Below are 14,946 nucleotides of genomic sequence, written 5' to 3' on the forward strand. Positions count from 1 at the left end.
AATAGAAAGTTGTAGATATATTTCCCCATCAAGAAAGGAAAGATGTAATGCTTGCAATACTGGTGTGATTGAGGATGAACTAAATTTTCCTACGATCATGAATATTGTAAAATTATTTATTTATAATTCGATGAGGATCAAAATCGACTATAGATGCTGTTTTTAGATTTTGACAAGTCATTAGAAAGGCTACAGGAAGCATATAAATCGGGGACATAGAGAATGGAATTTTCATAAAATCTTATAATATTTTCTTTCAATACAGAATATATGTACTTTAATATGATTAATCTATTATGTTTTTGAACCAGAGAAATATGACTGTATACTGATATTCTGTTTGTATTTCTTGATATACATGAAATGAAAGATATACGTGTAATTTATATGGAAAAAAGCAGTATTAAACATGTTAGAGTTTTGTTTTAAAGAAAAATTATTAGAATTAAAGAATAATTAAAAAATTATGTTAGCTTGAAATGAAAATTGTTACTCTGAGTGTCTGACACTAGACATGCTAGATGGCTTGTTACTTGAAGCGGGTGTAGGAGTTATTGTTCTTTGTAAAAGATCATAATAAACATATTGAACTTCTAACTTTTTTTTTATAAAAAAAAAAAAAAGGAAAAAGAAAGATAATTATTGATTGTAAAAGATCATAATAAACATCTTTAATTTCTAACATTTTTTTTTTTAAAAAGAAAGATAATTATTATTAAATAATAATAATATCTATAAAATATTTGTTTTCAAAAACTACTAAATTGTTGTCATTATTGGTGGCACTTGGAAATTGCACTCAAGTTATGTGAGGATGTAAGAGTTATCGTTCTTGGTTTTTTAACTGATCTGAATATGCTTCTAAACACTTTTTTAAAATGATTTTTTATTCAAAATGTATTTAAAGAGTGATAATCTATAAAGATATACTCTTAAACATTACTTTAATATCATATTTCCTGGTGGGACTTATTATTTTTCTGTGGGACTCATGTGGGACTTATTTTCCCCGTGGGACTTGTTTTAGTATGTCCCGTTCAATTTCATTATGCTAATAATGATAAATAAAAGGGTTCACTTTCTGTGATTGCTTTCTTTTTCTGAAAAATAGCAGGAATAATAATTAAAATGTAGCATTAGAATGTCTGTGAATGCTTTTCTTTCCACATGCTCTGGTCTATGCTTGTGTACTTGGTATCTATGTGCAAGTTCTGAAGATAGCAAGTCAATGCAGTACTATATAACATTGTATTTTTACATTACAGGTGCTTGGACACAGATTTGAAGTTAATATTTTCTCAAATTTTCTATATAATTTCATGACTTATATGTTGCTATAGCATTTCATACTAAAATAAAATAAAAATCTTCCTTCATCTCGAAGTTATTGAAACTTCAAATTTCTGGACGCGTTTGATTGACACATCCTTGCACTTTGACAAATTTTAATTTTATTCTTAATACTTAAGAAAAGTGGCAATTTTGTTGTGTATTAATGAAAAATATTAAAAGTATAATCCAGAAAATTCAGAGTAGAAATGTTCGAAAGCAAAACCACTCCGTGCTCAGTGGTGTGTGCAGACTTTAACAATTGAACACACCCGGTGAATCGTAAACATTAACAGTAACAGAGCTCGTGCCCTGTTTACAAAAAGTTTACGTTTCACGCGTGTATTCAATTTGTTAAACTCTGTACACAACACTGAGCATGGGCTGACGATTTTAGTGAGAGGATTTGCTTTCGCACATTTCGCACATTTCTACTCTGAATTTTCTGAATTATAGATGTAATGTTTTTCATTAATACACAACAAAATCGCTTCTTTTCTTAAATATTAAGGATAAAGATAAAATTTGTGAAAGTGCAATGATGTGCTAATCAAACGCGTCTAGGAATTCGTAGTTCCAATAATTTCTAGATAAAATAAGTTTTTAATTATGTTTTCGTGTGAAATGCTATTGCAATATATAAGTCGTGATATTATACAGAAAATTTGAGAAAATATTAACTTCAAATCTGTGTCTAAGTACCTTTAAATTGCAACCTCAATTATTTAGAATTTAAACTTAAGTGTATTTCTTTCACTCTTAACAATGGTAAAATTAAATGTGATCACTGACGATGGAAGAAAGGCAGACTCCTTTCGTAATCAGGTATTATTCAGTATATTGTAGTGCTTCTGAATTTCCTAAGTTACCGTGCTGCAGTGTAATGCTTAGTGCAGTGTCTGCATGCATTCTTAGAAAAGATTAAGTAACTAATGCATACATGTCATTTGGAAAGGGGCATTGTATTGGTAATTTCATGGCATACATAATTTCTATCTTCATCAGAAACTTAACAGAAAAATATCACCAAAACTTGCCCAAAAGAATGGTACCCGTATCGTAAATAAAATTTAAAAGTTCGATAATATATTTTGCAAAGATCCAAAGAGGGTAGACTTTACTTTACCGGTCCCCAGATCCGCAAGATCCGCGCGCTCATTGTACTATGACGTAAGATTTAAGTCACTCAACTGATTAGGGTTAGTTTACACATTTTTCGACTGGTTTGGATTAGTTTTGCACCCACCTGAAAGATTGGGGTTAGTCCTTGCACAAGTTTTCGACTGATTAGGGTTAGTCTCGCATCCCTCCGAGAGGTTAGGGTTAGTCCTCGCACATGGGTTAGTCTAGCATTTGCCCGGGAGATTTGGGTTAGTCCTCGCATAACATCTGAAAAATTAGGGTTAGTGTCTTGTTTTTTTTAGATTAATTAGGAAATTCAGATACATCTGCATTTTTTGTAAGATCTTAATTCAGCTTTAACGACATCTCGTTGGTTTGTTTACATGAAAGAAATGGCTAAGTACGAAAGAAACGGCACTAAGCATGCGCCGCACGCGCTTTGTTGACAATTATTTTTTGTCTCCTTTTCAATGAATAAACAATATTTATTACTTTCTTCAGAGAACGAGGTTAAAAACTCCGTTTAAAAACGAAGTTTTAAACTAAACTTTTAACCGTAGAATTCGATTTTGGGATCAAAAAGGCTTAAAACCTAATACTTTTAATTTTTTTTCGATCGCTCACGCGATCTCATATATATTGAAGTCGCCTACGGCGACACTATATTTTAGCAGTAAAGTAAAGTCGTTCCTCCAAAGATTAACAAAAAATACTGAGTATGAATAAGTGTCATAAATGTCTTACCTTCTGTAACAAAGATATTCAAAAACCACTAAAATACTACAAATTTCCTTCGAGATAGAATATAAACAAACAAAATGGCGGAGGTTCGTTCGGAACACTGTTTCCATCGAAAAAATCCGAGAAAAATTCCGCGAAATACGAAAACTGTCAAAACAAACGACACGTGTGTTCGGCAGTGTAAAGAATCTGATTTTTTAGGATTTTTTTTCTTGTAAGACAGATCTCTGGTTGGTAACATAAAAAGTAAAACGACAATTTTAGAACTACATGTAGTATTCTTATTACTCAGGTAGCACACAGCAGATTTTTAAACATTTTTAAAATTGGGTGACGGGGTGTCAACTTCCAGTTAGTTTTTTATCAAAATATTTTATAATCAGGTTTTAAAGTGTATCCAAAATATATATTAATAAAAGTGTATATCAATAAGAAAATCAAGTAGAATTTGCTAAAATTTGTATACTTTACATATATTTGATTTTTCTGAAATCTTAAATCAGTTATTTTATAGGTCTTTCATATCGAAACATGTTGAATATTATTCAATATATAAACACATAAACACATTTAAATGTGTATGTTTTTATATTCATCAATAGCTGACCAGGTGCTTCGACATGTAGGGATTTTTTAAGGTAGAAAAAAAAATATACATTAGGTGTTCGACGCAGAAGGTTCGTAAAAAAAAAAAAAAAAAAAAAAAAAAAAAAAAGGCAATATTTCATATCACCAGGATGGAACCAGTGAGAAAAAAGTTTGGTACCATACCTTATAGAATGAAAAAAATACATATCCCAGTCTTATTTTGTGTGAAAAAGTCGACTCTCAAAGTATAGTCTCTGTTACGGGAGAGGAGAAAAATGCAGCGGACCAGACAGGAATTCGAACCTGGGCCCCCTGAATCTCCAGTCAGGTGCTCTATCAACTGAGCTATCTGGCCACCGGCGATCGAACCCGTCTGACTGCCACATTCCTCCCTCCTTAAAGGTCTTTGGCTCCCCAAAGACTCCAACCCACGCTCATCCCTGGCAGACATCTCACCTGTCACTTCCAGGGCATGGCACGGCACCAAATGTAACGGGAGAGGAGAAAAATGCGGCGGACCAGACCGGGATTCGAACCCGGGCCTCCTGAATCTCCGTTCAGGTGCTCTACCAACTGAGCTATCTGGCCACCGGCGATCAAACCCGTCTGACTGCCACATCTCAATATTCTTTGAATACTGTACAGTGTTTTAAGAAATATAACATTTCAAAGAATTTTTATTTTTTGCCAGTCATATGAACCATTGTTGATTAAAATACAACATTAGTTTGTCGTAACTCCAAAGGATTTCTGAGGAAAAATACCACATTTTATAGCAGAAATTGGTATGTTAATGTCGCCGACCATTGAATAGTTTTTATTTTGAATTGGGAAGTTTGAAGTCATTTACAGATCTATTTCTTAGTTACTGTGTCCCTCATTTGATATCAGAATGTCGCACCCTTCACACAGAATGATGAATACAAAATAATAATAAAAAAAAATGATATAATTATCAAAATTCGATGTCACCACAAAACAAATGCTTTACCATCTGTATTTTGAAATGAACTTGAAGCTTTTCTTAATCTATTGCCCCCCCCCCTCTTTATTATAAATCTAGTTTTTTTAAAAAAATAGATTTCATTGATATTTATATTGTGTATTTTCCCCATAAATTATGTAAGAGAACAACACTTTTTCTTACGGTTCAAATAGACATACACTCAAGCAGTGCCTTTAATTAACAGTGAAATAATTAAACAGCAATATTAAAAATACAATAAAGTTCGTAAAAATATTTACGTTACCGATATTTACGATACCATGTTTTAACTTAAAATTAAATTCAAAAGCTTTTTGAACAGATTTGAAGGTGAAACTTTATTGTTAAAAACAGAGAAATACATAGATATACTTTTATTGCTTTCTTCTACTGGCATTTGCTCTTTTCTGGAAAGAAGTGCAAAGTTGCAAATGGAGTTGCAAAAGTGAGGAATTTTTACACGATTTGTTTTTGCAACTGTATGAATTGAATTGACGTAGGCCTAAGTATTTCCATGGCATGTAGAATTCTGAATGTTTCCATTTTGAGCAATTTCTTTACTTTGTACAGTCAATGGCGTATATTCCATATATGCAAAAAGGCTGTAGCCTACACACCATTTTCTCAAGTTTGAAAAAAATATTGATATGTACATATTTTGTTGAATATCAGGAAAAAGAGTTGATCATGAATCATTTTTAATTTTATTTTCATTACTTGCAAGAAAAATTAGATTATTGACCTGTTTTCCTCATTAAAATTATTGCTAAGACACAGAAGGAATGCGTCTATATTTATGATTTTATGGTACTTAATTACGTTACAGGTATGAAATATGAAGCTAACGAACAGTAATATTAAATAAGCTCAAAAGTCAAATTAGAGCAGAGCAAATACTGACCTCTTAAAGCATCAGAGGTGAGTTCAGGTGCAATGGAGGAATAAGCATCCACGGCATCCACTGTCGACAGGTCACATCCACCGTTTGGTTCTTGTTATGATCAGACAAACGGAAAAATCCGTAAACAGTGTGTAAAAAACGAATTTGCTAACAATATGTATGATAAACCGCCAGTCAACATTCGACTTTACGATCGATTGTATTTGCTAACAAGGTCATTATATCGACCATATAGAATATGCAAAATGTTGACTTTAAACAAAACTGTTGATATATTTGTATCATCGACTTATTTGTCAACAGCTTGTCTCATTAAGAAATTGTTTGTACGTAGAACATCCTCTTTCGTATCAAATCAACTGGGAGGCATAAACTCCATATGCAGGTGAAAATAGTATATTGCTACATAAATAAGGGAAGTTGACAATAGAAAAGTTGAAGTCATCACGTTTATCATAAAGTTTTGTTGTTAGTTTGCCATTAATGTCTTTCTCTGGGAAAATATACAATTATGAAACAGATGTGTCAGACTCTGTGGTGTCTATTATTTTGAGTTCAAACAAATATATTGAATCATTGTAGGAATTAAAATGAACATCATTAATTGAAACGTCTTCGATATATCTACATGTAAATGTAGAAGTAAAGGCCACAGCAAGAGATTTATTCTTTTCGTGTATATTGCTTTACTGAAAAAAAAAACCTGAATGTCACAACTGTATGACTGTTCTAAAAATTGCTTGTCCCATCCAAATAAATGTCCAAAAGAGTACAAGCCCCGGACAATATGAATATCGAAGCGAGCAGATTTGAATGAAATTTTAGGAAAATATATATGTGCCCTTGAGCAAGACAGGAGCTAGGGTATACATGAAACAAATACGGATATAGGAGCCCTTAAAATAACAAGTATGTGGTTCTTACCTAGTTCATTCTATTTATGATACCTAGGAAATTATATTTGATTCAATTAAAAACTGAGGTATACTGCTTCTAGGCCTGAAGTTGATAAATGAACATTGGAAAAGATCTTCCACAATGGTCATTCTTAAAGATGTGCTTAACATTACAGGCAAAATGAATATTATATTTTAAAGGGTTTTTTTTTTTTACAACAATGATTTGACCGCCTTCCCAACTCATACGTATGACTTTGACGTTATGAACTTGTCCACTGATGAACTTGTCCACTTCACCCGTAGCTTGCAAATTGTAGTTTTAATTTTGTTCTTCATTTTCCAAGCCGGTCAAAGTGTAGCATAAATAAAAATAAAACGCCACAAATAGAGGTTGAACTGCATGAAATTTCAGAAACACTGTTTTATATTGATGGAGAAAATCAAATTTGCTCCATTTCTGGTAAATGTCCTCACTTGAGCGAATTTCAGTTTCATATATTCACAAATCTTGCATCAAATTATTCACACCGTATTTGAGTATAGTTTTAAAAATCATTTTAACGTAATCATCATCAACAGTCAGTTATCTTTCTTTCCCAACCTTTATCCAGCGTTCGTCCACAGGTGGTACATGCAGTGGTAACTATACGTTCTATAACTGCTTTATTCCAATGCTGATATGATGAATATATGTAGTAATTATCTGTTATCAATTTTAGATTTTAATCATGTCACATATTGTCATATTTTGTTCTCAATAAATTAATAAATAATTCCTAATTAATATTGTTTTGTGGTGTCCATTACACTAAAAACAACAACGAGATTTTAACATGGAAAAGAAAAATGTAAGCCAATGCAAGGCTAAATTGAGGAACACTGCTTTATTTTTAATGTCTCAGTACAACATTCCAGTACGTACAAGTACTTTACAAGAAATACTGAAAACAAGTTGCATGATAACGCTCATTTATAAATTTATAAACATACCAATATAATTATTAAAATATAATTTAAAGCTTTTAGTGTACATTCTTTTACTTTCAAGACTTAGAAAAATACAACTTTTCATGAAATATGAAGGTTGAACATAGATTTGTCTTAAAATCAGTTCGTATTATAGTGTTCCCAGAAATTATTCAGAAGTTTTTCATTATAGATATAGATATAGATAGATATATATATATATATATATATATATATATATATATATATATATATATATATATATATATATATATATATATATATATATATATATATATATATATATATATATATTGTAAAAATGAATAGTTTATACTTTGATATCAAATTTTTATCAAAGGATAATGCTTTCTTATGTTAAGTAGAGTTCTCATGGATTACATACCATTTACTTCATACACTTCCTGTTGTTTGGTAGTGTTCAAAACAAAAAGCCTATTGTAGATGATTGTAAAACTGTTGATATAATTCTTATGTCTACTTTTGTTTCACTAGGACACAATATTGGAAAATTCAAAGGAATTCAGCTGAGGGAAAGAACTGTAGGCTTCGAAATCTAACTCTATTTCTCTACTCTCAGCCTTAAAAACTATTCTTTCAGAGTAGATATCAAACTCTCTTTTCGATCTGTAAATGCTAGTTCTCTAGGCCTACTTACTCCTTCCTTTACGTGAATTCCTCTTCTTATTCAATATTTTGTACCAAACAATATAAAGTAGACGGTGAAACTCTGAGAAATAATACCAGGTTTTACAATCCCTAGATATAATACATTATCTTACATAGACTTTCTGTTCTCAAAAAGATTTAATTTGAACATCAGAAGAAAATGAAATATAAAGGTTATTCGTGAAAATTGCAAACATGTGGAATCAGGTGCAATGGAGGAGTGAACATCCCATGCCGACCGATCACACCTGCTGTGTGTTCCTTCTCATGATCGGGAAAAACGTAAAAATCTGTAGACAATTCAGTGTGTAAATAATGACCTTACAATTAGAATGAAAAACGTCAATCAGCATTTGACTTAATGATAGATATTTCTTGACAAGTTCATTGTATCGACCATTGAACTTGCAAAATGATGACTTCAAAGGAGACTGTTGTTTCATCAACTTGTTTGTCAATAGGTTGCCTCGTTTTAGAAATTATTCGGACGTAGAGCATGATCTTGCGTATCGAATCAAACGAGAGACATAAACCCCACATACAGTTGATAAGGGTTTAAGAACATTTATTGAATATTCAACCCCAGAAAAAAATTATGAGCGGGTATGCAGCGTTTGGACAATAGAAGAGCGTCGTAGGGTAGTTGGTATGGTGTCTTCTTATGGAGATGTTTGTTTTAAATAAAACAAATCAAAAATTGTTGTTTCTAGTGGTTGAACAGTACTTCGACTTGTCAGTAAGATGTCAAAATGTATTCTTTGGGTAAACACGACATTTAACAGACCCCACACGACTATTGCAAGATTTTAAGGTAAAATTGATGAAATTGGGAAGTATGATGGGCCGGGTACAGACGCCAAAGCACTTTGTGACTACCAAGTGACATGGTAGACAGTTTGCTGTTTGATATTGTTTGAAAGACATGGCCACCATCGCTGTTGCAACCTATCTGACCACCATTGGTAACCGCCAACCTTATATCTTATATATGAAAGCTCTAGCACCAACTGTTCAAAAGTTATGACCAAGGTTAAAGTTGGGTAAATTTTTGCAAAAGTGGGTCAAACTTCAAGGTCAATAGGTCAAATATGTTAGTACCCAAAGGAAGATCTTGTCACAAGGAATAAACATGTGAAATATGAAAGCCATAGCCCCAACAATTCAAAAGTTATGGGCAAGGTTAAATTTTTTAGGAAAAACAGACATACAGATAGACGGACAGACAGGACAAAAACTATATAACCTCTATCTTCGATTACGGGGGCATAGAATTTGGAATGCGGATGAGTCCTTTATGCCACTATTATCAAAAACTGGAATAAAAGATTGAACTTTTCAACAACTGCTAAATCTAACTGAATATACATTAAAATTAGCGATGCGGTTTCATTTTCCATAACTTTGTGTATAATAATAAAACGGATGTGTATTCACTTCTTGAATTGAGCTTTTCCTTTGATTTGATCAGGAGAATACTTTTCTGAAGGCAACAAAGATGTACATAGCTGGCTAATCATTTGATTTGATTTATACATGTTTTTTCTGAGAGTAAATTTGAAACTGAATCTGAGATTTGGAGAATTTGAATCCCTATGGGTTAGACGTTCTTTTAATTGGTGCTGACCGCTTTAATAATGATACAGGTCACAGAGATATTGATCTTCTAAATAAAAGTCAGATTATGATAACAAACGTTTGTCCTCAAAAGCAAAAGTGAAAGTTTGATATGTAGCTTCAATATTTAGCAAAATACTGTTATATTTAGTAACAAAGAATAAAGATGTTATAATACAGCTTGTTAATGTAACGCTTTCATTCATTATCGGTCAATGACCGCAGGCTGTAAACTTAACTGGCACCTAACATACTATATATACGACTTCATTTTTAACAAGTATTTTTTTCAAATTACGAATGTTGTAAATTTTATAAGCATTTCTTGTAAATTTATAATATTTTAGATTTATAATACATTGTATATTGAAGCGTGAAAGGAAACAACTATATTATACCATTATGGACTCTTTTGGTCGTTCATATGGTTTGAATATCGACCGAATTGAAGAGTCCATAATTATATAATAATATATTATATTATCATATTATATAATTTTATTCTATATATATATTATTATATTATATTATATTGCAATATATTGTACTGTATTTCTTTCAATAAACTGTAAATTTAGTATATTACAAAGAATATATAGTACATAAACACTAAAAAAAAAATTACATAAAAGATAAATACATTTGTTTATTGATTTCTCTTCGGTCCACTTTGCATTTTATATAAAACACGCACAGTTAATATTAATGTTTCCCAATGAACGCGTTTGATTAGTTAAACCTCGGTTAATGATCGAAAGTGCATTCTTATTTAGGTTAGTGGCACATATTGTATTGAAACATTTCCAAGATTTATACATAAATCAATGTCAAACATTTATAATATAGAATGCAAAAGGAATTTCAAAGAAACATACCCTATAAATCTCTTTGATGCCTTACACATGTTTTGAAAGCGAGCTGTAAAAAAATTAACATTAGCTAAATATTGATTAACTCATTTTTGTGTTTTAAGTGCTCTTGCATAATGTTATGTAATCAAATAATAAAAAAAAAACACAAAACCTGTCTCGATTTAAAATAATTTTGTAGATTGAGGATAAGCTCTGATTGCCTGAATTCACAAGCTGAATGCAAATAAGCTAAGAAACCTTTAATAAACCTTTTACTAACTACGATGTTTGTTCCAAAGCGAGAATATAATTGATGAATTGATTTATATGCTTAGTAAACTGTTTTAAACACGACAAATTAAATTTTCATTTTTTCTTTCATTTATCTTAATTCATCTCATCTAGTTTATTAGGTTAAATCTTACTGAAATACTGAAAATCATTCATGATTATCATATTACAAAAAATCAATACCTTTGACTATTTTACCAATATCTGCAAGGCACTTGGTTAGTTAACAAGTATATATTTACATCCACTGAATATGTTTTCCTTTATTACTTGTAAAACCAAATGCTGTTTATCTGAAGCAATAAACACAAATGAATTTATTTCCAAAGTAGTTAGATCCGGTGTTATAAAGCCACCCGAATGAAAAAAAAAAATCTTTAAGGTCATCTTTTTCATGCATGGTTATTCAACACAACAACACAATCGATAATACATTATTAATTTAAAAAAAAAACAGATATGAATATAAACAATAAAGTATCTGGTTTTCTTTTTCAATAAATCGCTAATATGAGTGGTGTATTAAACAGTGTCAAAGGTAGACAGATCTATGTAATAACGTAAGTCACAAAAAATGGAAATTTTGAATTCTCCAGACTTAACTGGAATTTTATTTATTAAATGACAGAAAATACACATTTTCCTTTCAAAACCAAGTATTTATAACAAAGAATTATATAATTTAAAGATGGAAAGAATAAAAATTGTATGGTTTCATGGCAATAGAGTTTTATAACGTAATTCACTTTACTTTTTGTGACAGTGAGATATGACACAATTTTTTTATTTAGTTACATCTAATCTGGAATTGCATCTCAATACAGTATTTTTCTTATTATACTTCTGCGATATGATTTGATGATATTTATTGGCTAAGATTATATTTGTCCAAAGATGCAATTTTCATGCAAACCGTCAGTTTGTGACACGAGTTTTTGTGAAAGTATTTTGATACTTTTGTACTCCAAAATAGCGAATAATGATATATCTGTTTCATATGTGGAAATTTTACTATAAAAAAACGTTAATGCTAACCTAACAACATACCTTTATCATAAACTTGATGACTTCAATTTAATTTTTCAATCGTCAACTTCCCTTACTTATGTAGCAATGTATCTTTATCACCTGCATATGGGGATTTTGTATCATTTTATCGACCATAGAATTTGCAAAATGTTGACTTTCAATGAAAAGTAGATACCCTTGTATCACCAACTTATCTCTCAGTTTTCTGTCTCGTTTATTAGAAATTATTTTAAAATACATGCTCTTGCGTACATGTATTGAGTCAACTGGGGGACATAAACCAAATATGCAGGTGATAATGGTATATTGCTATATAAATAAGGGGAAGTCATCGCGTTTATCATAAAGTGTTGTGGTTAGATTGCCATCGATGTCTTTCTCTAGTACTCTATCCAAATATGAAGCAGATATGCAAGACTCCGTTATTTCTCTTTTATTTCAAGTTAAGTTGGATACATCAATTAAATGTATACATGAAAGCCATTATTGTCAATTATTAAAATGTTGTCGATATATCTAGATGTGGAATTGAAAGCCACAGCAAGTGATATATTTAAAATGATTAATCATAATTGTGAACGTCAATTTATTTTTATATTTGTTTTTAAGCTGTTAATATTTGACCCTGTTAAATGATTAAAATTCAACGATGCGGTTCAATTTTCTACGGGCTAGGCTTTGAATTCACCATTGGTCTCAGTGTTCAACATTGAAACATGACCCCCGGGGTCAGTTTTCAACACGGTTTAAAATTCTTCGTTATACTAAAGTAAACTCGAAGGTTTCTATTAAAGCTGAAAGTTGGGGAAAATCATCGGAATCTATTGATCAAATCTCGTTTGAAGGCCCAGATTCCTAATTATATTTGATTTGAGTTATAATGCAAAAAGTGATGACGTTGATATTGTTGGACAGACTATAGAAAATTGTATGTTTTTTCAACGAGATTGAGTAAGTAAAATCTCCGTATGAGTATTTGTATAAGTGATGTTTTTGCCTAATACTCAACGAAATCTGTACCGGTACATTTAGTATATGTGCTTCTGAATAATCTTAATAAGAAGGATGATTCATAAGAAATCAAACGCTAAGAATTTCATAGTACAGCGTATGTCGTGTTTCTTAATACTTCCTATCACATATCGCTTCGACAGTCAATCTACTGTCTTGTCTTTTAACTGTAAAGAAGCCTTCCCATTTCATTAAAAAGATTAAGACCTAAGCTTGCTAGTGAGTATCATGTAAACTAAATATCAATAAATATCTTAAATATGCTTCTAAATGGAAACTTGATCATTTAAGGTAAGTTTTTTAGCTAGTGTCTTTTACCACTTCAAATGTATTACGTTGCACTTTGGGACTTTTTTTTTATTATCAATTCACATGTAAAATACAGCGACCTATAAAAATCCCAACCTTTCTGTGAATTAACAGATTTATTCCGGATTATATTGAACTCTTCTCACAGTGCTGATTTTCATGTCAGACGTGTATATCTATTGCTACATTCGTTTTTGGACCATCACTTCATTACACTCGGTATATGATAAAATCTAATTATTCATTTGGTTTAGCATCAATTCAACCAAACTCGGCAATCTTCGTTGTTTTGCATTGTGGATTGAATACAGGGATAGCAATGGAACAGTTTGATAAATTTTATTTTCTTTGAGAGTGTTCCTTTAAATTCTCCACACCGATCATCTGTTACTTGTCATACCTACAATAAATGTTGAGAAGTACTGTAACATTAAAAATTCAAATACTCACCTTTAATGTATAAAGTTTACCTTGTTGTTAAGTATAAATATGATACCTAAAGATTTGACTACATATGAAGAATATGAAGAATATTGATGTCAGTTGGTTTCTACTAATATTTATCAATTTATCTTAAATGTTCTAAATATTTTTTTATGAAATTAGAATTTTCCAGCTGCAAATTGAGCCCAAGACGAGATGGTGTATTTTTATGTAAACATGTTTTTCTATTTTACATCACAAGAAATGATCCTACTTTATTACTCACAGAGAGGTTTATGATATAAAGATTCAGCGTTGTGGATTTAATAGTCTCCCTAATTGATAAAAAAGTATAATTAGTAAATTGCGTCATAAAACGTGCGGATCTCCAATTCTAGATCTTGTATTTTTTTAATAGACGAAGCCAAAGAGCTATTTTCAAACTTGTCAGACAAGATATGATTAATTCTTTGTAATTTCGAAAGTTATATCTGTGCTCGAGACCCAGTTTTTCAATATTTGTTTTCGGAGTTTCCAGTTATCTATTTCTTATTCCATTTTTTATCAAATGAGGTAAATCTTAATCCTTACTGGTATCAATATACAGGCAGGACAACTCTTAATAAAAACTTTATGATGTTACAAGAATCCGATCAATAAAAACTCTCAAAAAGCTTGAAAAATTTTTATGGTCAATTCAAAATAAAGTACCGCACAACTAAACAGAGTTTGAATTATCTCATTATCGGAGCTAGTGTGATAAAGGGTTATTGTAACTGACTCCGAGTGAGTAAAATTTAAAAAAAAAAACATAGTCAATAAGGGAACGAAAACTTATTTCCTATAAGTTGACAACCAATCAAGGACTGTGCCATAAATTTCAGAAGCGGAAAACCCCCCAAAATGTCATTCCATCCTTATTTTTTTAAGTTTTATTTCTGAGCCCTACATGGATAAAAACTTTGTACTCAAAAGATACATAGTCATTTCGGTAACCCGAGAGGTTTTTATTCATTAAAACCGATGAGTAACGGGGGATGATTGCATGTGCATGCATGAAAAAGGTGATGATAACGAACAGAGATCAATTTCCTCAATCTAGTAAAGAAAACGAATTGTGAAAAGGGGTAAAACATGGACCCCTGGAAACACCAAAGGAGGGATTCGGTACATGGGAGGAGTAAGCATTCCTAGCCG

General features: G+C 31.1%; 1 non-coding gene across 1 annotated transcript; it reads right to left on the reverse strand.

Annotated features, from left to right (window-relative positions):
• Positions 1-4,295: 4,295 nt before the first annotated feature.
• Trnal-gag (transfer RNA leucine (anticodon GAG)) lies at positions 4,296-4,368 on the reverse strand. Its single transcript has one exon. It is a non-coding gene; the product is annotated as a tRNA-Leu (tRNA).
• Between the last annotated feature and the right edge of the window lie 10,578 nt (positions 4,369-14,946).

This window comes from Saccostrea echinata, unplaced genomic scaffold (assembly GCF_033153115.1).
Source record: "Saccostrea echinata isolate AGI-Se365-2 ecotype Australia unplaced genomic scaffold, CSIRO_AGI_Sech_v1 ptg000057l, whole genome shotgun sequence".
NCBI classification, from domain to species: Eukaryota; Metazoa; Mollusca; class Bivalvia; order Ostreida; family Ostreidae; genus Saccostrea; species Saccostrea echinata.